Raw genomic sequence first — 22,528 nt, 5'->3', positions numbered from 1 at the left:
GAAGCAGAAAAAACACTTCCTTGGCTCTGTCCATTGAAATAGACAAAGGTGAATGGTGTGAGCTTCCAATCACATAATGTGTGAGGAGATAAATATTCCAGATTGATCCCATTTCCTACACGGAAATGGCGTTTCAGACTGGTCATATAACCTACAAGGAAATCTGTTTTTTCATCTGGGTTCGCTTGCCGAAGTAGACCAAGGTGCATGCCCCCTGAGCTTCGTTACATTCACCAAATTACTCGCCATAATCAAGTGGATGAACTGGAGGTTGAAGAGACATTCTTGACGCAAAAAGACCATTTAGGGATGGTGTTTGACTCGTAGCTGTTTTCGAACCGGGAAATGAAAGCTAGTTGGCAAGCTGCACCATTCTGCCTTCATGCGGGAAACACATCACTCGAAAGAATGTGGAAACAATAGCTCCCATGCTGTAAACGTATTCACGCCCAAGGAGTATATTGTAATCTATTGGCCCTTGGACTACCATCATGTTCAAGTGAATAGTTTTCCTTCTCAAAGTTATAGGCAAATTTGGAAGGATTCCTAATGGTCGACTGGTTCCTTTATTGAAGCTTGACAAATTTTGATTCTCAGGCAGAAGCGATGGTGAACCAAGTGCTTTCCAAGCAGTTGAGGAAAGGATACTCATGGAAGCCCCTTCATCTATTATAGTGCCAGACATGATCATTTTGTAAACTTGCACTGTGATTTGGAATGGTACATTAGATGGAAGGCGGGTACCTGCTAGTAGATTCCAATCGAAGGAAATGACTAGATTGCTTGGAGGGGGGACCGAATAAATAGCTGGGTGAATCTCTTGAAATGGGGAACTTCCCTCTTGTTGGGAAGGAATGGGTAGATTTCCCCCATGTTCATCAGATTCTGTGTTAACAGAAAGAATTTGAACGATGTCATTCTCATTCTCTTTGGAAACTGTATCATCTGAAGGTGGACCTTCTGAAGACAAGACTGGGTCGGCTGCCGTCTCAACCTATTGACTTTGGTCTGGTATGGACTCAGAGCGTTTATCTTCAATGATAGGCGTTTCGACCAAAAACTGAGGTATGTCAATCAGATTTTCAACTAGTGATGGGCTTGGCAAGAGTTTCTTGTATCCAGGTGGAAGTTGCTGTAGTGAAGCAGACAGTTATCCAAGACACTTTTAGCTTCATCCAAAAAAGGACAATGGTGAAGGGCATGATCGCCTTCACACAACCTACAAGGAAATCTGAATCTTCCTTTTTGTCCATTAACTTCGTTTTCCCTAGTTGATGGTGTGTTCTCAACATGAACAATAGAGGTTGATGACACCAGATGGTGCAAGCGGGGAGACCAGTCTCTCAAGATCCGCGGAATGCAAGGACAATCTCGATGAAAGTGGTTTCCTTTGCAAATTATGCATGGAGATTTGGGTTTGGAAGGTTTGGTGTGTGGATTTTCACCGGATGATGCATGGTTGCCCCCTTGCTTGACTGGCTTCTTCTTCTTCTTCTCCTTCCCTTTCTTCTTCTTCTCAATTACTTGGTTTTTAGTATCACTAGTTTCACCAAGCAAAGAGGAAGAAGGAGAGGGAGAAAAAAACGAAGTAGAAGGTGAGGGAGCAACTCCAGTATCATATGGTTGTTGATTCGATTGCTGAGGAATTATGGTGTTCTGAACAATAGAGGTTGAGAATAGCCATACTGGCAGGCCAATTGTGATTCCTGGAAGGGACAATGTAGCCATATATGGAGCACCAATATCTCCCCAAGAAGAGAAAGGACTAGGATTCCCCCCAAGGGGAAATCCTTGATTGGTGGACTCCATTACCTCAACCTAAGATCAACGAAGGAACATGGATGTTATTCCGAATTAAATAAATTTTATGGCGCTTTGACACAACTTTGCTTTTTTCAATTTTTAAGAGTCAAGAAAAAGCTAAAGGTGACTCTAGTCGCCTTTGATTTTTAATGAGCCTAAAGTGACAAGTTCTCAGATGGACCTTTCTTTTAAGGAGTCGAAAGGGAACGAAAGTGACTACTCTGGAAATCTAGACAGAGGGATTACCAAACCAATCGCAAAACTACAATATACACCTTGGTGGTAAATTAAAGAGAAATTACCAAGGACTTTACGTATGGTAGTCAATCTTCTTGAATGTTGTGTTCAGTGCATTGCGATCGATAGAGCGGCAAACATGAATTCCTAAGGATAAAGGATATCAGCCTATTGTGGTCTCCCAATATATACTCGATGGTACGGGGAGCACAAGTTCATACTAGCACTTGCCATATCAAAGAGGAGGAATCATCCAACCTTCGATGAAAACGATAGTTAGCAGGTTTTACGACGCCGGAATACGTCTCTAGCCTAGACTTCTAGATGTTGTGCATTAGGTTCCAAAGCGTTTTTATGTTCATTGAGGTTTATTTTATAGTTGATCTTTTTTAGAAGTTTGCCTTTCAAGTTTCACCGCATGATGCAGATATAAAATTCCTAAATGTGCAATCTAAAATGATAAACAGTCGTTTGTTTTCTTTTAGCAATGAAAATCCTAGCTACTAAGGAAAGAAGAGTACGATTCTTTCAACAGAGAGCAGAGAGCACACACTAAATGCACTTTTCCTAAATCATTTTCCGCATGCAGTCTAAATGCAAATGCACATGCATGTATTTGTTTTTCCGTTTCCTTAATGTGAGAATGCTAAAAAGGAAAACCAAGTACAGATCTGAACTATTTTCTTCAAAGCGACACTTCAACGATTTCTTTTCAAAATGAAAGGAAGACTAAGATGACACTTTCAATTTCGAATGGAAAATTTCTTTCGACACTTCAAATATTGATAATTCAAATCAAATACAATGGCAAAAGTACAATCGACTATCTAGAAGAGGAAGACTTTACGACACTCTTCTTTTCAACTCAAAATGACAGTTACGACACTTCTTTACATCAAAAACGACAGTTCAATTAAGCTACTTTTGACAAAGGAGGACCGTAAATGATGAAAAATACATAATAAAAAAATTCACAAATCCTAATCAATGGAGGCTGAATAATGTGAAGGAAGAAGGATTTAGCAATGATACACTGATCATAAGCAGCAAAACTACTGAATAGAGCTGAAAACAAGGAAGAAAAAAACCAAATTCCAGAGAAGGAAAGAGTATCATTTAGTCATCGCACCTGTCCTTAAGGGAAACAGGGATGCATCTCACCTACAACACATGGGAAGTGCGATGCATCCAGGCTGCCAGTTAGAGACAGTGTGATGGACCAGGGAATGAAACTGAGCTTGGTTTTTGCTCAAAATTTGCAGCTAAGTTCAGTGATTTAGGCTGAGCTATGATAGACAGTAAAAACAAAGTATAGGGGTATGATCTTATGAGGTTATTGAGCTACCACAAGGGCACTTAGGATGTTTGCAAGTCAGATGTTCAGTTCATAAACCAACCTAGAGATTGACTGAAGCAGCATTGATCTACTTTGCACTTGCATAGCAAGAGCAGTTCGAAGGCTAGCTGGCTTAACTTCAGGCTCCATCTGTAGTTTATAAAGCAAACAACAATAACAAACAAACAAACTATTCACTCCCCAGTGGAGTCGCCATTTTGTTTCTAGGAAAACTAGTGTCTTTTTGATCTGCTAGTCCCACTAAGACGGGTAGTTATCTTAGAAACAAACAATTCAAAGCGCTTCAAGATTTCCTTTATGTATGATAGATAAGAGAGAAACAGAGAGCACCAACATGTATCTTCTGCTTGGCTTCTTGCTTGTTTCCTCTCTCCCTTGATAGAGCTTGCCACTCTTGTCCTACTTGTCCCGCTTTATAGAATATCTATAGAGGCAAAGCAACAAAACACCATCAAAGCATAGAGATCTATAATATCATAAACAATGAAAAATCAGAAATACATTAACCATACAATTGCGTCCACAAATAACAAGATTTACAAATACACAATTATGTGGAGGAAAACTAAAAGAACTTTATTGATAGTAGAAGTAGAAGAGAGGATTACAACCCAATTGTCTGATCCAGCATCATCCTCCCAGCATGAAAGCCCTCTTCACCTCATGAAAAGCAAGATCACCCAACAATACAATGTTTCTTCTCAAAGAGAAACCAACAACACTTCCTTACAAATTACAAAATTCCAGCCTCTAGATCTCTCAGATGAGGGATCCATTTATAGATATTTGTAGAGGGGTGAGTTAGCTTCTGGGTTTTTTATTAGTGTCATTTCACTGATAGTTCTTGGTTCCACTTGGAGATTTCATGATCTCTTACTCATCCCTGGGCGAATTCAGAGAGGCAAGTGTCATATGAGAAGTTTCTAGAAGATTCTCTGGGTTTCCACTTAGCAAACTGTCTCTGCCATTTGTCTACTCTCGCCCATCGCACCCCACAAAAGGCTCTTTCAGTATGCATCGCACTTGGTCAGTGTAACAGCCAGTATGCATCGCACCCTAAGCATGGAGCAGTCTGTATGGTCCAGTTTTGGCCAGTTCTGAGTGGTTTTTCAGGGAGAACTTCTCGGAAATGATGTAATTAGTTGACCATGATTTTTTAGGGTATGGAACAACACTTTTAGGGGTTTAAGAGCCCTTGGTTTATCGACATATGTGATTGGGGTTGCAGTGCCCAAATATGTATACAACAAGGCATGCAAGCTCCAAGGTACTGAAATGGAGTTTCTAGACCATCTTCTTAGATAATGAGCTGGAGTCGACAAGAAGTGATCCGTATAAGGAAGGTGATAATGTTTCCCACATCATCAACACAAAACATATGATTTAGTAGAGTTGGTAAGAGTGATTTCAGGATTGTTGCAGAAAAGGAAAACAAGGTATAACTATTTTGAATTGTAGATGGGACTTACCTTGAACATATCGACAACACGACTCCAAACTTTGACAACATTTGACTCAACATAGGATCAAAGGTCACGATGACAATAGGATATAATTGGATGAGAGGCAAAGGGATTCCGAAAAGCCAAAAAGGCAAGTGATGAAGTGAGGATAACCCAAACCCAACATGAGCAACAGATAAGTGTCATGTTCAAGAGTGATATGTTTCCTTTATACAAAATACAGGACATATTTACTTCAATTTTTCCCCATTATTTCTAGTGAGTGCCTTATTATTTTTTATCTCAAGCTTGAAGATAATAGAATATTCTTGTTGTATAAGTTCATCCTTTGGATGAATCCATCTTAGTATTTTTAGCAAGCCCTAGGAAGGAGTAGCTTGGTCTCCTCATGGTGACAATTCCTTCATCATTTTAGTTTTATGAGTCTGACAGAGGGGTAACTCGGCGTCTTTTTCATGATTAGAGAGTTTGAAAAAGAGGCAAAAAGGAAAATCCAGAGGTCCCTTTTCTTAGATATTCTCTCGAATTTGAAAAGGTAGAAAATAATATTAAAGATAACCTCTTACCAATGTGTTACCAAGGTATTCCTTTTTCGTACATTAGTCTATCTCAGTCCATAGAAGGGTTATACTTATACTAATTAGACGTCATTTCATTTACTTTAACAAGTTCGAAATGACAAGTACTCGACAATCTTTTCATATTTTGAGAGTCAAAAAAGAGTTGAAAGATGACACCAGGGGGGTTCCATTTTCATTTATTTTTCACAAGTTTGAAAAATAGATAAAAAAAAAAATCGATAGCTCAGTCAAAATCAATTACTGTCACCAATAAGCCATAACTTGTCGCTAGACATCTGAACAAACATTACCCGTTTCAAGAAAAATATTAAAATATAGGTAAAAACATGTCCTAAATGGTAAAAATACTTTTTAAATCTTATATAAACTCAAAAAGTAAAAATAAACTAACCATTTACCAATTTGTAATTTGGAGAGCACAATTTACCCCAAATCTCCCTGATCTTCAGGCAAGAAGCATGCTTGATCCAAGGCATAATTCGATGAACCGTTTGTTGCAAGTAAGAGATTTGTCCTTCCTATGCAAACTTTCCAGTATTTTTAAGTGATTTCAACCACGGGATAGGTAGTTAGGACAACTTGAAAAAAAATTATGTCGAAGGTGATCAACGTGGGTTTTACCCATCAAACCCATGCTGATCTCCCTGAGCTCAACAGTGCAATCATGCTGGAAGTGTGGAAAAAATTACAAACAAACATGCTGGCATCGTGAATAAATTTTTTTCAAGAGATCTCCAAAATTAATAATTGTTTTACAAATTTTCTTCCATAACTACTAATTAAAACTATGTACATTGATCTTTTACAGGTCATTTGCTGGCGAAAATGGTTATTGAGTGGAAGGAAAGTGGTCATGAAGTGGAAGACCATTAAGCAACATAAGATCTGAATTGCATAAGGGCTCTTCAGGCATGTATATTGCTCAAATTCTTCTGTATCCCCGGGATCATAACCCATATGGAATTACTGCAACATTTGGTAGGATGGTGGGAGGTAGACCTCCATATGTTCATCATAGGAGACCAGGAACTTGAAATAGAAATTTTAGACATCTATTTCATCACAGATTTCTCTAGGAGAGGACAAGGAGTTCAATTGTCTGGTTCTCGTACTAGCGGAGAGAGTATTGACATGTTGATAGTTAGACATTGCCTAGGTTCCCACAAGACAAAGAGTGGGAACATTGATACTAAAACTATCACAAACCTTCCATTGAGAACAATTCTACTTGCTATAGTCTGAGTAGTTGGGGCCCAGGCTCTACATGAAGCAAACAAGTCTCACTTCGAGTATGTAGTAGATTGTCTTAGCCCTACAATGTTCAACTAGTGCGAAGGATTACTAGTCAACATGAAGGACCAACTCACCAAATGAAAGACAAGGAGACTTAATAAATTTGGCTACAGATAGATTTTGGGGACGTTCATCCTAGAGCATGTCCCATTTTTCAGGTATCAGTGGGTAGAGGTGGAAGCTCCTAGACCCAGGGATCCATGTCTACTAAGGTGGGGTGAGTTGATGCCTCGTCATGGAGGTGGTCAACAAATGTCTTTCCCCCATCATTATTTGGATGGATACAACAACAACTCATCATGGTAGATGATTGGTCCTATGCTGGTACATATTTCCAGGGAGATCCCAATCTCCCACTACCACTTGGAGCATAGTGGATTGACTCAGGTAAAGAACTATTTTTTTATTTTTTTCAATTTTTTTGATGTTTTTCATTATGTGAGCTGAGATTGAAACTTATGATATTTTGCAGATGTGGGACCAAAGAGACCTCCAGGGGTTTCTCCAATAGTGAGGAGGGTGGCATGGTAGGTTGAGGATGCACCCTATGAGGAGGGAGTCGATCCCGTGGTAGAGGTGGAACGCAACCTAGAGGCCTTGACAAGAGGCATTCCAGAGTATGCTATGATTGATGAGGTGCCACTCCAATATCATAAGCATACTGTAGGAGTGTCATCTAGACTACGTTGGCTATTGGGACAAGTTATTAGGGCTGTTACATGCTATCATGAGCACCATGTTCATGGATAGCCATGTCCCTAGTTTTATTTTCTACAATTATGTAGGATCGAGAAGCCATGTGTCTCAGAACACAATTTTTATTTTTGATGTAATAAACATTTTGTAAACATGTTTTACCCTATGTATTTGACGTTCCTATTATGCCATGGTTTTTATTTTTACATATGCTGCAAATGTCGATCTAAAACATAGTTGGCTAATGCATCTATCAATGTATTTAGATGTCTTGGAATGTGTTGATATGTGATGTAATCAAAATTTATTTCCGAGAGACAAACTTGCAAATACATCTGTAAAATGTTAGGGTTTCTAACGAAATGCATGTTTAATTGTAGAACAATGAGTTGTGAATCAAGTTTAACAACTAATGATCTAATACCAAGAGAATAGCTTCTGACAATAGTTCGATGACTGCATTATATTCTACTATGTTATTAGTTGTATGAACTAAACATATACCTTGTAAACTCACTAACTCATCATTAAGATTAAAGAGTGCACACGCAGTGGAAGATAGATTCCATGTACTACGACAAGCACTATCAACGAAACCAACATAAGGAATAGGGTTTTTCAATATCTGAAAACCAAGTAGAACACACGCTAAGAAGTGGAAAACATGTTTGAAAAAACACAAACAATCACACCAAAATACTACACACTAATGAAACATACACTAATGTACAAAGTATCCATGCAAAATCAAGCATAATACTTTTTAAGGTAGAGCCCATTGTGGGGCTCAAACAACTGATTTCCATCATAGTCAACTAACTCATATGAACCCTTTTGTAATACTTGTTTAACAATATAGGGTCCATGCCACATGGGTTCGAACTTTCCAGCACCTAATTTATCATTAGCTTGATCATACAGTAAGACCAAGTCACCTTCTGCGTATGTACGAGGGGTCATGATTTTATCATAATGAGCTTTGACTCGTCTCTTTTGAGTCTCAGTTACCAATGCGGAAATTTAGTGAGTCTCGTCAAGACATTCTAGGTAAAGCAACCATTCTTCCTCAGGTGAAGTACCAAGAAGTAGCTCGATAATTAGCTTTAATGATGGGATTTTTCATTCTATAGGTAGGGTTTCTTCCAGGCCATAAACCAATTGGAAAGGTGTAAATCCAGTTGTTGTTTTAGTAGCAGTTTGGTAAGCCCATAAGGCCAAAAAAAGCATGAGATGCCAATTATTTTTATGCATCCCAATGGTTTGTTGAAGCATAGTGACCAAAACTTTGTTGACAACTTCAACTTGGCCATTGGCCTGTGGGTAATACGGAGTTGATCTATTGTAACGTAAGCCCAAGTGAGCAGTGAGTTTTGTCATCATGTGATTTTGGAAATGAGAGCCATGGTTGGTGACTATGGCTTGTGGTACACCGAACTGAGCTATAACATGGTTGAATAGAAATAAAGTAGCAGTTTCAGTGTTGGAATTGTAGGTAGGCATTTCCTTAGCTCATTTTGTGAAATAATTAATAGCAATGATGATGTATCCATGCCCCCGAACCGAGTGATGATTACAAGTCATGAAATCAATGCCTCATTTGGAAAATGGGCAAACAGTTATAACTAGGTGTAAGGGAGCATGTGGGGTTCGCTATTTGTGGTTGTAGATATGTCAAGCATGACATTTCTCGACTGCAAGAATGCAATCTTTGAAAATAGGGTGACAAAAATAACCGATGCGAAGGATCTGTTAAGTGGTAGCATATCCTGACATATGACTACCACAAGCTCTAGAGAGGCAATCATTTAAAGCCTTATGAGCTTCCTCATGTTTCAAACATCTTCGAAGGACTGAATCCATACCAAGGTGGTATAAAGTATCCCCAATAATGCGATAGGGTTGGGATTGGTACCAGATTCGGCATCGTTCAGAGCGAGATAGCTTTGATCTAAAGGTTTGAGTTTGGAGATATATGATGATATCTCCAAACCATGTATTGTGGTTTCTAATAAGGAAGAGAGCTTCATCACGAATAAGTTCATCATATACAACAGTCATGTCTGTAGAGGGAAGATCACAAATCAAATCAGCAAAAACAAGTGATTTATTTTACTTAGCTTTAGTGAAATCTAAGTCAAACTCATGTAGGATGAAAATCCATTTGGATTATTTCCCACCAAGAAACTACCAAGACATAATATAAGTGATGGGGTTACAATCATATATCACTATAGTTTTGCGTAAGAGGATGTAATGGTGAAAACGTTGGACAACATGGACTATTGATAATGCCAACTTCTCTACATAGGCATACCAAGTCTCAGCATCAAAGATATCATGACTCAAGTAGTAGATAACATGCTCATTTCCATTGTCATCATCTTGAATCAGTACCATACTAATGGTACTGTCAGTGGCATCCAAGTATAGGGAATAATCATGATGGTAATTAAGAGGATGCAACAAAGGTGCATTAATGAGTGTGGTCTTTAAAGCATCAAAGGACTTCTGAGCAAGGTCATCCCAAATGAATAGGACCCCTTTCTTCAAAAGGCTAGTAAAACCCTTGGTAAGCTCAGCATAGTTTGGGGCGAAGTGACGAAGAAATTTTGCCTTCCCTTGCAAACTTTGAAGTTGGTGTAAAGAAGACAGAGGTGGGAGATTGACAATGGCCTCCACCTTAAGAGGATTTATTCTGATGCCTTCTTTGGAGACTACGAATCCTAAGAGATGAACATATTAGATGAAAAAGACATACTTATGAGGATTTAAATGGATATTATAGTGTTGGCAATGAAGAAAAATTTCTCTTGGGTGAGTCGGATGGTCTTGACGTTTAGACGAATGTGTGGCTAAATCATCAAGATACAGCTAAATAATATGTTTAATATCGTGTAAAGCATAAGACATGGCCCTTTGGAAGGTGGAACCAACATTTTTTAGGCCAAAAGGAAGCTTTTTATAGGCAAAAGTCCCCCAAGGATAGATAAAGGTAGTCTTATGTTGATCAACAGGAAGGATATTAATCTGGTTATATCTATAAAATCCATCCATAAAGGAAAATATTTCACTCCTAGCACATTCGTCGATAATTTGGTTGAAAAAGGGACTAGGGTAATTATCCTTAGGATAGGCTTGATTAATATCGCGATAATCAACACATACATGTATGATTCCCTCTTTTTAGTTACTAGAATGATATTGGAAACCCAATCTGTTAGTGGTATGGGGTAAATAAAGAAAGCTTTGAGAAGCTTTTGAACTTCAACTTTAATAGCAGCTGCCTTCCTTGGATGCACCTGATGAAGACATTGTTGAATAGGTTTCACATCCAGGTAGGTTGGGATCTCATGCACCATAATACTTGGATCGATGCCAGAAATTTATTTGTAATTCCAGGCAAAGGCATCACGAAATTCTTTGAATAGGGTCGTATAGATATTAATTTCATTGGGAGAACAAGAAGCCCCTATGTGAATGCTTTTTACGATCCCTTGTTTCACAGAGATGTCGATGGGTATGGTTGTCGAGATGTTTCCCAAATTTCCTTTAGACAGTACCTCGTGAACCAAGATAGGAATCTGAAAAGGAGTAGTCGTTTCATGGGAAACTAAAGTCTCTAGACAGGGAGGAATTACTCTAAGGCTAGGAAGAAAAGAGGAATGAAGATGAATTCATTCCAAGGGGTTTCTTCAAGAGACATGACTTCAACGATATTTTCATCAGTGGGGAAAGTCTCATTCAAAGTATCTTCAGAATCCAAAGAACCAAGCTAAGAAGTTTGTGAATACGAGTCTAGGGCCATATTCAATTGGTCATTGGTTTCAGATGTAGACGTGGAATCCATAAGGATAGCTTGGTAATCTTTTTCAACGGGACTAAATGGCATGGTGTCACCAAAATTATCAATCTAATCAGGGCAAGGGATGATCCAAGGGTCATTACTATACGAGATCATGTTAACTGAGGCAAAATTAGTGGGAGGAGGAATGGAAAAAATTCCCATTAAGACAGAGTCTTTGAAAAGACCTGCTCCAACATTTTCATAAGGAATGATGGTTTTCCCAACATAAGCTACATTACTGATTGAAGATTTAGAGGAAGATAAGGCCAATTGGTCTACTATGGCAATTTTCCCTTAGTGGGGAAAATGAAGCACACGGAAAAGAGAAGAGACCACACAAAAAATTGCATGAGTCCAGCTTTGGCCAAGTAGAAGGTTATAATTGAGATTTGTGTCAACAACCTCTACTTCCAAATTGACAGTTTTTCCTTCCAACTCAATGGTTAAAGAGTTGAGAATACCATACGGTCGAAAACCTCTAACATCGTAAGCTTCCAAAATATGCGGGGACTGGTTGAGAGGAGGGGAACCAATGGCTTTCCAACATGATAAGGACATAATACATGTAGAGGCTCCTTCATCAACAACTTTTCGGTCAATGGTTTTTCCCATGATAACAACTTGTATGAGAAAAACATGTTGAGGCGTTAAGCGAGGGACATGGTTTTCAATATCAAAAGTGATCAAGTTGGAATCCGTGAGATCAATTCCTCCAATGGTGGATAGAAAAGCCTTCCATTGTGATGAACACGTTCAAAAGACTTGATGAGCCTCATAAATGGGTAATTAGATGGGCTCATTTTAGCTCCTAACCTAGTAAAATCAACCATTCTCTTAGCTTATTGTATGATTTTCTGATTATATTTATGCTTATAGGGTGAGTTGAGTTTGTTATTATGCCATGTGGTCTAACATGTATTTAATGCAGATTATTGATGGATTTCGAGGTCAAAGTCAAGGATCTAGTGGTCAAACTGCAGCAATAACTCGAAGTAGATAGAGGAGAGGACTTATAGGGGGGAATCCCCCTCATTTATTTCTCCTCACTTCGAATTCCCGTTCATTCAGCTCGGAGTACAAGTAGTTGAATCATGCACTAGAAGGCAGTCGAGCAAGTAGAAGATGATTGATAGTTATCTCGAGTTTTGGGAGCCAGCCTCCCTGATTTTAAGGAAGCTATTGATAGCTTCAGATGTATAAGTAGAAAGGCCTAGGGCCTCACTAGGGTTGACTTTTTTTTCTTGTGTATACTCTACTCAAATTTCGAGCTTACTATTTTATGACAGTTTTATGTAATCTTGCTATTTTTTTATAACGAATATGGAATCCTTTTTGAGCTAGCACTAAGTTACCTTAGAGGGATGAAGCTCTTGGGTTAGGGCCCAATCCAAGTAGCCAAGCTTATCTTTACTTGTATTTGTATGCTTTAATTCAGTTTGTAGATTAGTTTGTTGTTTGACGTATTTCTGTTATGGTTAAGAATAGGTTGCTTTTGATGATTTAGTAGCTTGCTTCCATTTGTGCTTTCTATAGTAGGTTAAGCAGTGATCAGAGAAGATTCAAAAGGCTAGAAATAGTGCCTTGGCCTCTCTTCCTCCCTCTGGGACCATGATTTGAGGCAAAGACTCTCTTGCTGCCCCAAAAACACAGATTTTCCTCATTCCTAGGACTTCTAGTGTTTGCAGCTCTCTAGTAGGTTGATAGTCCAGTTTTTCTTTGCTTTAGATCTTCTTTATCATGTTCACTTCCTGATTTTCAATAGTCCTTTTGCATGCTTTCCTTTCTTATAGCATTTCCAAACATTTCCTTCTATATATCATAGTTTAGGCCATTTTAATGCAAAACTCTGTTTTTTATAGGATGCACTCATTTCATTGGTTGCTTGATTTTCTCGGTCGACTATTAGTTTCTATGTAGCAGATCCCTTCTAGTAGTAGGCTAGCTTACTAGAAATCACACCCTCCATCTGATCCATGCCCTATAGGCCTCCCAAACCTCACCTCAATTCTGCCCTAGTTTCCTTCACTTTTCATAGAACTTCTTCCTCTTTCCTTGAGCAAACCCAATCATCTTTATCTCTCCTGGTGATTCATGGTATACCTTAGGTGCCATAACACCTCATTCCAACCTTCATCCACATTTTCCACCCACTCTCACACCCTCAAAACAACGAAAATTGCTCTCGGCCTCCTCCTGTAGGCCTCCTGTAGTTTCCCTGTTTTCCTCCTGTAGTTTTCCTGTGTCCTCCTGTAGTTTTTCCTATAGGATTTCTTTTGAAGGTTGAGCATGGGAAAAGCCTCCAGAAGTCCACCTAAGACCTCCTAGGACCAATCCATGCCATCCTACATCCTCCCAAGCTCCAAAACCGCCCTCTAACGCCACCTGTTCGTTGCCACACTCACACACAATAAATTAGATGCATGTTAAATTCACATAAGAACACATAAAAATCCAAAAATATGTTTTTTTCTTATTTACTTCCAGAAATAGCATGGTTAGATGTTGTTTAATTCCTTGAGTAGGTAATGGCATTTCTTTCATGGTTTTCATAGTGTTTTCGGCAACAGTAGAATTAGCTTGTTAATTAGGGTTTACTAGGTTTTGCTTTACATTCCAGTCTTTCTCCTTTCTGCAATTAGAATAGCATCTGTAGAGTAATCTTTCTTTCCTTTCATCACACATAGATCTTCTTCTGAAATCTATAGAAGTTGTCTTGAGCTCCTAGTGATCTCGCACCGGCTGACCAAGTGACAACCTGCAATGAGAACTAGTACTTGTGCATATAGAACTGACGCTTCCAAGTTTGTTATGAACTACCGGGTTGATAAAAGTAAATTTGGTAGCCCATGAGTTGCAGCATTCTTGCTGCAATATTGCCGCTCACCACTTTTTGGCACCATTGCCAGGGAAGCATCAGAGTATTCTGTGATTACTTCTTTCTTCTATTTCCTATTGCAACATTCTGCTAATAATTTATTTCGGCAAAAGTAGACTAGTCATTTCTTTTCTTTCAGTTCTGCATTTCCTTGCTTTCCTTTTCAATTCTGCAAATTTCCATTTAGCAAGTTCATTTCAACTAGTTGCAATTTGTTTTGTTCAATCACAATTTCAGTTTTTGCAGGTACTTTTAGTGTGGGGAAAAAGAAACAAAAAACCAACTAAAAATATTTCCTTTCATGCCTCGTAGGAGTAGAGATAACTTAGGAAAAAATTTTCCCAACACCCCCACTACTTCACACAGCCAACCTTCTCTCTTCTTCAGTGGCTGCAATCAAGAAGAACCCTTAGGTGAACATCCAAACATATTTGAAGAACCTATAGGGGAAGAAGAAGAAGAAAACATTCCTCTGGAGCTAATGGCTGAAAATAGAAATGCTAGGGGAAATGGAGAGAGAATAGAGGGTACCTTCCCCATTCGGGAGACCAATGGGGACACCAAAATGAAGAATATAAGTCCTTCAGCCCTACCTCACTTCCATGGTATGACTACAGAAGATCCTAACACCTTCATGTTCGAGTTTGCTATCATCTGTCAAACTTATGACTATGTAGAAGACGAGCAAAATTTGAAACTGTTCCCTTCTACTCTCAAGGACGGAGCACTGCACTGGTTCATGGGATTACCTAGTAATTGCATCACAACTTGGGCCTACAACACAACATGGAAGACTACCACCAGGTTCACACCCTATGAACTAGTCTATGGGAAGAATCCTTTGCTGTCAATAGAGTTTAAATTCAATACCCTAAGGATGGCAGCTCAGCTGGACCTAGACCTTAGCCATGCACAGAAGGAGAGATTACTTCAGCTTAATGGATTGGACGAATATAGATTGCAAGCCCTTCTCCATACAAAGGTAGTTCAACTTCAGAGAAAGATATGGCATGATAGAAATATCAGGGAGAAGCAATTCCAAGAGGGGATTGGGCACTACTCTATGATTCAAGATACAAGGATTTCAAAGGTAAGCTGAGGACAAGATGGTTAGGACCCTACACTATGGAGAAATGCAATGGCAATGTTTCAGTTCTGATCAAAACCATTGATGATGAAGCCATCCCCATGCTTGTCAATGGACATCGGTTGAAATTCTACAAGAAACCCCTCTCCAAGCGAGAGTTTATTGAAGATTTGAATAAAACCGTGATGGTAGTGGAACATGTCTTAGCTTCCACTTCACCCACTCACTGAAGAAAAAAGAGAAAAAATAAGGACTCAAGTGAAAACCTCCATGAGGGGCTTGAGTCCTATCATTGGGTTGAAAAACTCTTCTAAGGCGGGCCACTGATGTCAAGAAAAAAGGGGAAAAGAATAAGATCTCTGGGTGAAAACCTCCCTTGGAGGTGACCAGGGTAGGTAATTAAGGTGAAAACCTCTCTGAGGTGCCCTAGTTGTTTTCAAAAAAAAATAAAAAATTATTTCATTGCAGGTCTGCAGGAGGACTACAGGGAGAAGAAGAAGGTGCCAAGGGGACCCTGACATTCATGCCAACATCCATCTCGTATTCTCTACACCTTCCTTCATCATTTTTGGCATCTCTTTCACCCCACTGTACCTCTTCTTCCAACACTGTGTTTTCTATAGGAGGCTCTGTTTTTTCTACAGGAGGCTCCTGTAGGAATTACAAAGAGCCAAAAGTGTCTACAGGAGGCAGTTTGAGGGACAAGAAAAGCTTCATGAGGAACCTATAATCCCTCTTACCATCTTCAAACCTCCTTGCCATCATTTCCAAGCCTGCATCACACTCCAAGCATCATTATTATTATTATTATTTCTCCCTTTCCAAGAAAAAACACAGAAAAACAATTTTTCAGTTTTGAAAAGAAAAACAAAAATAAAAGGAGGAAAAGGCACCATTAACTTTACCTAAATCTTACCTACTATCCCTCCATCATTCGTCTCCACATCTGGCATCATTCTCAAGCTCCAAGCATAGGGAAATAGCTGAAGTTTCAAGGGGAGAAGCAATGACAAGAGCTCCTGTAGGAATTCCTGTAGCAGCTGATCCCATAGAAGTCCAGCACCAGCAGTAAGGGACAACACATCTGAGTGTTGAAAAGGTGCATGCAGCTCATCTCCTGCAAAAGAAGAACCTACAAAAACACACAACAACACATCAGCAAGCAGAGACAACATGCATGAGGGAAAATGAAGGCATGCAGCAGAGAAAGCCACAACACCTCACAGTGGATTGCAACAAATACACTTCGATTACAGGTAAGTAGCTAAGTCACTCCTCTACCTGCATTTGTGTAATTAGCAATCGTACAAAGGCATTGAGATGGTTGAAATCAAAAGAGGGAAAGGTGGCCAGTTAACTTGGCCACCTTCATTTAGTTGACTTCACTTAACCGAGATATCACCCACACGTGTGCACAGTCAACTCAAGCAAAAGATGCGAAGGACGGGTAGTGGGAGGAAGAGTTAACTCTGATGCAGTAATGAGGGGATGATTACGAGGAGGGGTCATGATGACCAAGCAGGTGGGGACCAACGGTCCTAATCTGGGCAACATACACCTTGCCAACTCAGCACTCATAACCGAAAACTACCATAAAAGGTAATGAGCACTCGTCCCTACGTATTCTAACCACCTTTTCTTTAGTTTATCCTCATAACTCAGCCACACAACAGTCTTCTTATGCCCCGATAGCCTCATATCCACCATGCTCCATTGATTTCCTCCATATTTTTGCTCTCGGCATCTTCTATAGGAGCCCTACAGGTTTTCTATAGGAGCACCTACAGGAAATCTACAGGAGGGATAGCGGGCTTCTACAAGAGGGGCAGTGAGTCATTTTGAAGGGAGGAAACGTGATTTTTGGCATGAATTTCAGTCTAAAGAGGTAGGTTTCATGAATGCCCTTTGTTGAATATCAAAATGTGAAAGAGTTGGTCTCAAATTGAAGATAAAATGAGTCTTTAAGAGGGTAGAAATACATTAAAAAAATTCTATTTTTTTTTTTTTTAAACACAGTCCCCTCTGTTTTTCTATTTCACTCAAAATTCTTTGTCTCCACCTCCATATCTGGTTTTTCAAAAGAAGTACAGGCAGTATGACAGGGGGATTTATGAGAAAAGAGCCCACTAACTCCACTAGACTCCATGCACATACTCAAGTGGTGGAAATATTTACAAGGGCAAACCGGATGAATTTCTTTGAGAAGTTTAGAGGGTTTAATGATGAAAGTGCCCATGAATTTTCTCTCTCTCTGGTCCCTCACACAAGAACTCATGCTACTATAACCATTAGAGGCCTCTCCATTTAAATAAACCTTGAATTCATCAGCAGGGTCACTACCCTTCCTCTTGGGTTGCCTTGGAGTAAAGATGAAGAAATAATTGGCCAGGCTGCGAAGACAAAAATGGAACTAGGAGGGCTAGTGTACCATATCCCTAGGATGAGGTTAGCTACCAAGTGATCAAATACATTTCTTGTGAGGGGAGGCACAATATTGTTTATGGATATCATTTTAGAATCCTCCAAGAATAGAGATATGGCATGGATACCCCATCACATCAAAAGCTCAGTATCCCTTACTTTCTCCTTCAGTCCCTCATTGACTCCAACACCAAGGTACAAGAAGGAAATTCATAGCAGCTATCTCACCATGGCCTAATCAAGATCCTAGTAGAAGAAGCCCTCCATACCCTTACAATCCATATAGCATTGGAAGTTTTTAGAAATATGACAGTTGAGGATGACATCAAGGAATTAACCTATGATGTCAGTCCTGCTGTCGGTGAGGAGGGAGAACAACAAGGAGGAGAAGATGAAGCCGGTGGTGACATAGCAGAGCAAGAGAGGAAGGGGGAAAGAAAATAAATGGAGGAGGGGAGAGTTAAAGAGACAGAACAAGAGGTAGAAAAAGAGACAGAGCAGGAGGAGGAAAAAGAGACAGAAGAGGGAGAAAAGGAGGTAGAGAGGGCAAAGCAAAGAGAAGAGTCCCCTGAAACTTTGGAAAGAGAAGTAGTAGCTTCCCTCACTACCCTCAGTACACCAGTCAAGTAGAAGCAGAAGAGGAAACTAAAAACCTCCATGTATTTTAGGGCAAGGAAGAGTACCAGAATTAAAACAGGCAAACCTCAGCCCTCATCAAAAACTCCCATTAACATTGAAGATTCACCATCTGCCAAGGTGAAAGAATCTCCTTCCAAGAAACCCATAACCTATGAAAGGAGGACTACAAGATCTTCTAGATCGAAGGGAAAGACAATTCCATAGGACCCCGAACCAGACCTACAGGAGACACTGTCCAAACTACAGGAGACACAAAAACTTGACGAAAAGATAGGAGGACAGCCAAAGGTGTAAGAGGAAGCACAAGACATACAAGAACCTAACCCCTAGCCTAATCTCGATGAGCTACAAGAACCTGACCCCCAGCCTAATCTTGACTCCTATTACAGACTACTTGAGGGAGGCAAGATAATCCCACAGAAATTTGCAATTCCACTGTTTTTCGAATTGGAAAAAGAGAGAGTGAGAACGCATAGGTGGATGCAGATAGCCAAGTCCAAAGGAGTTGAGGATATTGGCCACATGGAAGACAAACTCAGGGAAATGGGCAGGGAATTGAGTGCTCTCAGAGACAGAGAAGCCATTACAAGAAGCCACCTTGAGAATGAGAATGAATTACTAAGGAGGCAGCTACAAGAGAAAGAGACTCATTTGGCATACATGGCCAGCTTATCCATAGAAGCATTACAATGCAGAACACCAGCCAAATCTTATGGCCTCTATCTGAAGGATCAATGGCTTCAATTCCAAATAAAAACTTTGGCACAAAGAGGCATAATGCCTTTCCAAGACTACAGGCAGTTCATGGATTTGTGTGACCAAAGCACCTCCGAGGACAAAGCAAAGATGGTAGAGTTCTATCTATACAACATAGCCCTCACAGACCTAAATGTGTGGGACCCCAATGCCAAGTTAGCAAATCTGCAATTAATGGCCATGGCATCATGGATGAACCATGAAGAATTGAGGGCAGCAAAAATGAAAATATTGTTAATAAAAGAGCAGAATGAACCATTGATGATAAGATCTGAGCCATTAGATCCTATGGCACTCATCATCACACACAACCTGCTTGCCAATGACCCTCAGATTGCCCCTAAATATCCAGCCAATCAAGAACAAGCCATTGCACACTTTGAAGATATGCTTAGACTACCTGCGGATGACTGTGTGCATGCATGCATGAGAAGATGGAACTCCTTACCCCACAGCTTGCAAATCAAAGAATACCATTCCCCCATGAGGCTGAAGGAGGCATTCAAAAGAGTGCCAATGTACAAGTGCTCCATGCAAAGGTTGAAGGTCAATTGGATTGCCCTCAAATTGAGTCCTCCACTCATATGCAGAAGAGAAGAAGAAGAGAAGGAGCAGAGGAAGGGCATAGACAGAAAGACAAGATTTTGTGGAGAACATGAGCAGACCACATCAGAATCCTGGAATGCTAGGGAGGCCACTAGGGCCATGAAAGACCGAGAGATTGACTAGGTTGCTCAGAGGATGAGCAACACCTTCAGTAGGGGGGTGATGATGAGCCTCATAAATGGGTAATTATATGGGCTCATTTTACCTCCTAACCTAGTCAAATCAACCATTCTCTTAGCTTATTGTATGATTTTTTGATTATATTTATTCTTATAGGGTGAGTTGAGTTAGTTATTATGCCATGTGGTCTAACATGTATTTAATGCAGATTATTGATGGATTTCGAGGTCAAAGTCAAGGATCTAGTGGTCAAACTGCAGCAATAACTCGAAGTAGACAGAGGAGAGGACTTATAGGAGGGAATATTCCTAATTTATTGCTCCTCACTTCAAATTCCCCTTCATTCAGCTCGGAGTACAAGCAGCTGAATCATGCACTAGAAGGTAGCCGAGCAAGTGGAAGATGATTGATATTTATCTTGAGTTTTGGGAGCTAATCCTCCCTAATTTTAAGGAAGTTGTTGGTAGCTTCAAATGTATAAGTAGAGAGGCCTAGGGCCTCTCTAGGGTCAACTTTCTTTTGCTTCTATAAACTCTGCTCAAATTTCAAGCTTACTATTTTATGACAGTTTTATGTAATCTTGCTATTTTTTGATAATGAAGATGGAATCCTTTTTGAGCTAGCACTGAGTTACCTCAGAGGGATGAAGCTCTTGGGTTAGGGCCCAATCCAAGCAGCAAAGCTTCTCTTTACTTGTATTTGTATGCTTTACGTTAGTTTGTGGATTAGTTTGTTGTTAGATGTATTTCTCTTATGGTTAAGAATAGGTTGTTTTTGATGATTTAGTAGCTTGCTTCCATTTGTGCTTTCTGTATCAGGTTAAGCAATGATCAAAGAAGATTCAAAATGCTAGCAACAGTGCCTTGACCTCTCTTCCTCCCTCTAAGACCATGATTTGAGGCAAAGACTCTCTTGTTGCCCCAAAAACATAGATTTTCCTCATTCCTAGGACTTCTAGTGTTTGCAGCTCTCTAGTAGGTTGATAGTCCAATTTTTCTTTGCTTTAGATCTTCTTTATCATGTTCACTTCCTAATTTTCAATAGTCCTTTTGCATGCTTTCCTTTCTTATAGCATTTCCTTCTATACATCATAGTTTAGGCCATTTTAATGCCCTAACACATCATTCCAACCTTCATCCACCTTTTCCACCCACTCTCACACCCTCAAAACAACGAAAATTGCTCTCGGCCTCCTCGTGTAGGCCTCTTGTAGTTTCCCTATTTTCCTCCTGTAGTTTTCTTGTGTCCTCCTGTAGTTTTTCCTGTAGGCTTTCTTTTGAAGGTCAAGTGTGGAAAAGCCTCCAGAAGGCCACCTAAGACCTCCTAGGACCCATCCACACCATCCTACATCCTCCCAAGCTCCAAAACCGCCCTCTAACGCCACCTGTTCGCTACCACACTCACACAAAATAAATTAGATTCACATTAAATTCACATAAGAACACATAAAAATCCAAAAATATGTTTTTTGCTTATTTACTTCCAGAAATAGCATGGTTAGATGTTGTTTACTTCCTTGAGTAGGTAATGGCATTTCTTGCATGGTTTTCATAGTGTTTTTGGAAAAAGTAGAATTAGCTTGTTAATTAGGGTTTACTAGGTTTCGCTTTACATTCCAGTATTTCTCCTTTCTACAGTTAGAATAGCATCTGTAGAGTAATCTTTATTTCCTTTCATCACACATAGAGCTTCTTCTGAAATATATAAAAGTTGGCTTGAGCTCCTAATGATCTCACACTGACTGACCAAGTGACAACCTGCAGTGAGAACTAGTACTTGTGCATATAGCACCGACACTTCCAAGTTTGTTGCGAACTACCGGGTTGATAAAAGTAAAGTTGGTAGCCTAGGAGTTGCAGCATTCTTACTGCAATACTGGCGCTCACCAAGACTTTCAAAGCCAACAACGGCGAGGGTGCTTGAGCCATATTTTCTACAATATTGTAGTTTTGGCAGCTCGCACATTTGGATTATAAGGTGAATTCCGAAGAACACCTTTAAGGGTTGGTTAGATTATGGAATTAGTTCTAGGTTTCCCCATATGTAGAGGATAGGAATTGGGTAGAAGTGGAGGAAGAGGGTATATTAGTGGCATCTTTCTCCACCATGGGTCTTTCAGGAGGAGGATAATATTTTGATCTGGTGGCTACGAAAATAGGTTTCGAGCCACTCATGAACACTTAAGAGCTTCTAGAGGTCTGAGCATGGGGTTGGTCTACCTTTTACGTCTCCTCAGATGTGAAAGTTTCCTTCATCATAGATGGTGTCCCTAAGGTTCCTAACAGAGGATGACTTACTTAGGCACATCAAGGGGAATCCCTAGTGCAATGATCTTCATAAAAATAAGGCAAGTATATTTAGGATTTCACTTTGATGAATCGTCAACTGACCATTTTTGGGAATCCTATTTGGGGGTATCCTACTTAGCTTTTCCTTTACCCTTTTTCTTTCATTTTAAGTATTTATCTGTTGTGGTAGACTACACATAATTTACCTCTGAGGTTTTACCAGGAATCTTTAAGTTGTCTCTAGTATTGTATGTTGCATCGTCCTAAGTAGATTTAGGTTTTGTAGAAGCAGTCGAGGTACTACTAGAATGATGTGCCACATATCTAATGATACTATCAATGGGTGGTGTATATGTAGGTGTGGAAGATGCAGGACCAGTCGAAGGTTATTGGATACCAGGTAGGAGTTCATAAAATGTGCCATATTGTGAACAGACAAGATCTAAATATTGGGCATGGGCG

Source organism: Pinus tabuliformis, chromosome 3_1 (assembly GCF_031772625.1).
Source record: "Pinus tabuliformis cultivar Carrire ecotype Pingquan chromosome 3_1, CPIR1, whole genome shotgun sequence".
Lineage (NCBI taxonomy): Eukaryota > Viridiplantae > Streptophyta > Pinopsida > Pinales > Pinaceae > Pinus > Pinus tabuliformis.
This window is presented reverse-complemented; position numbering follows the sequence as displayed.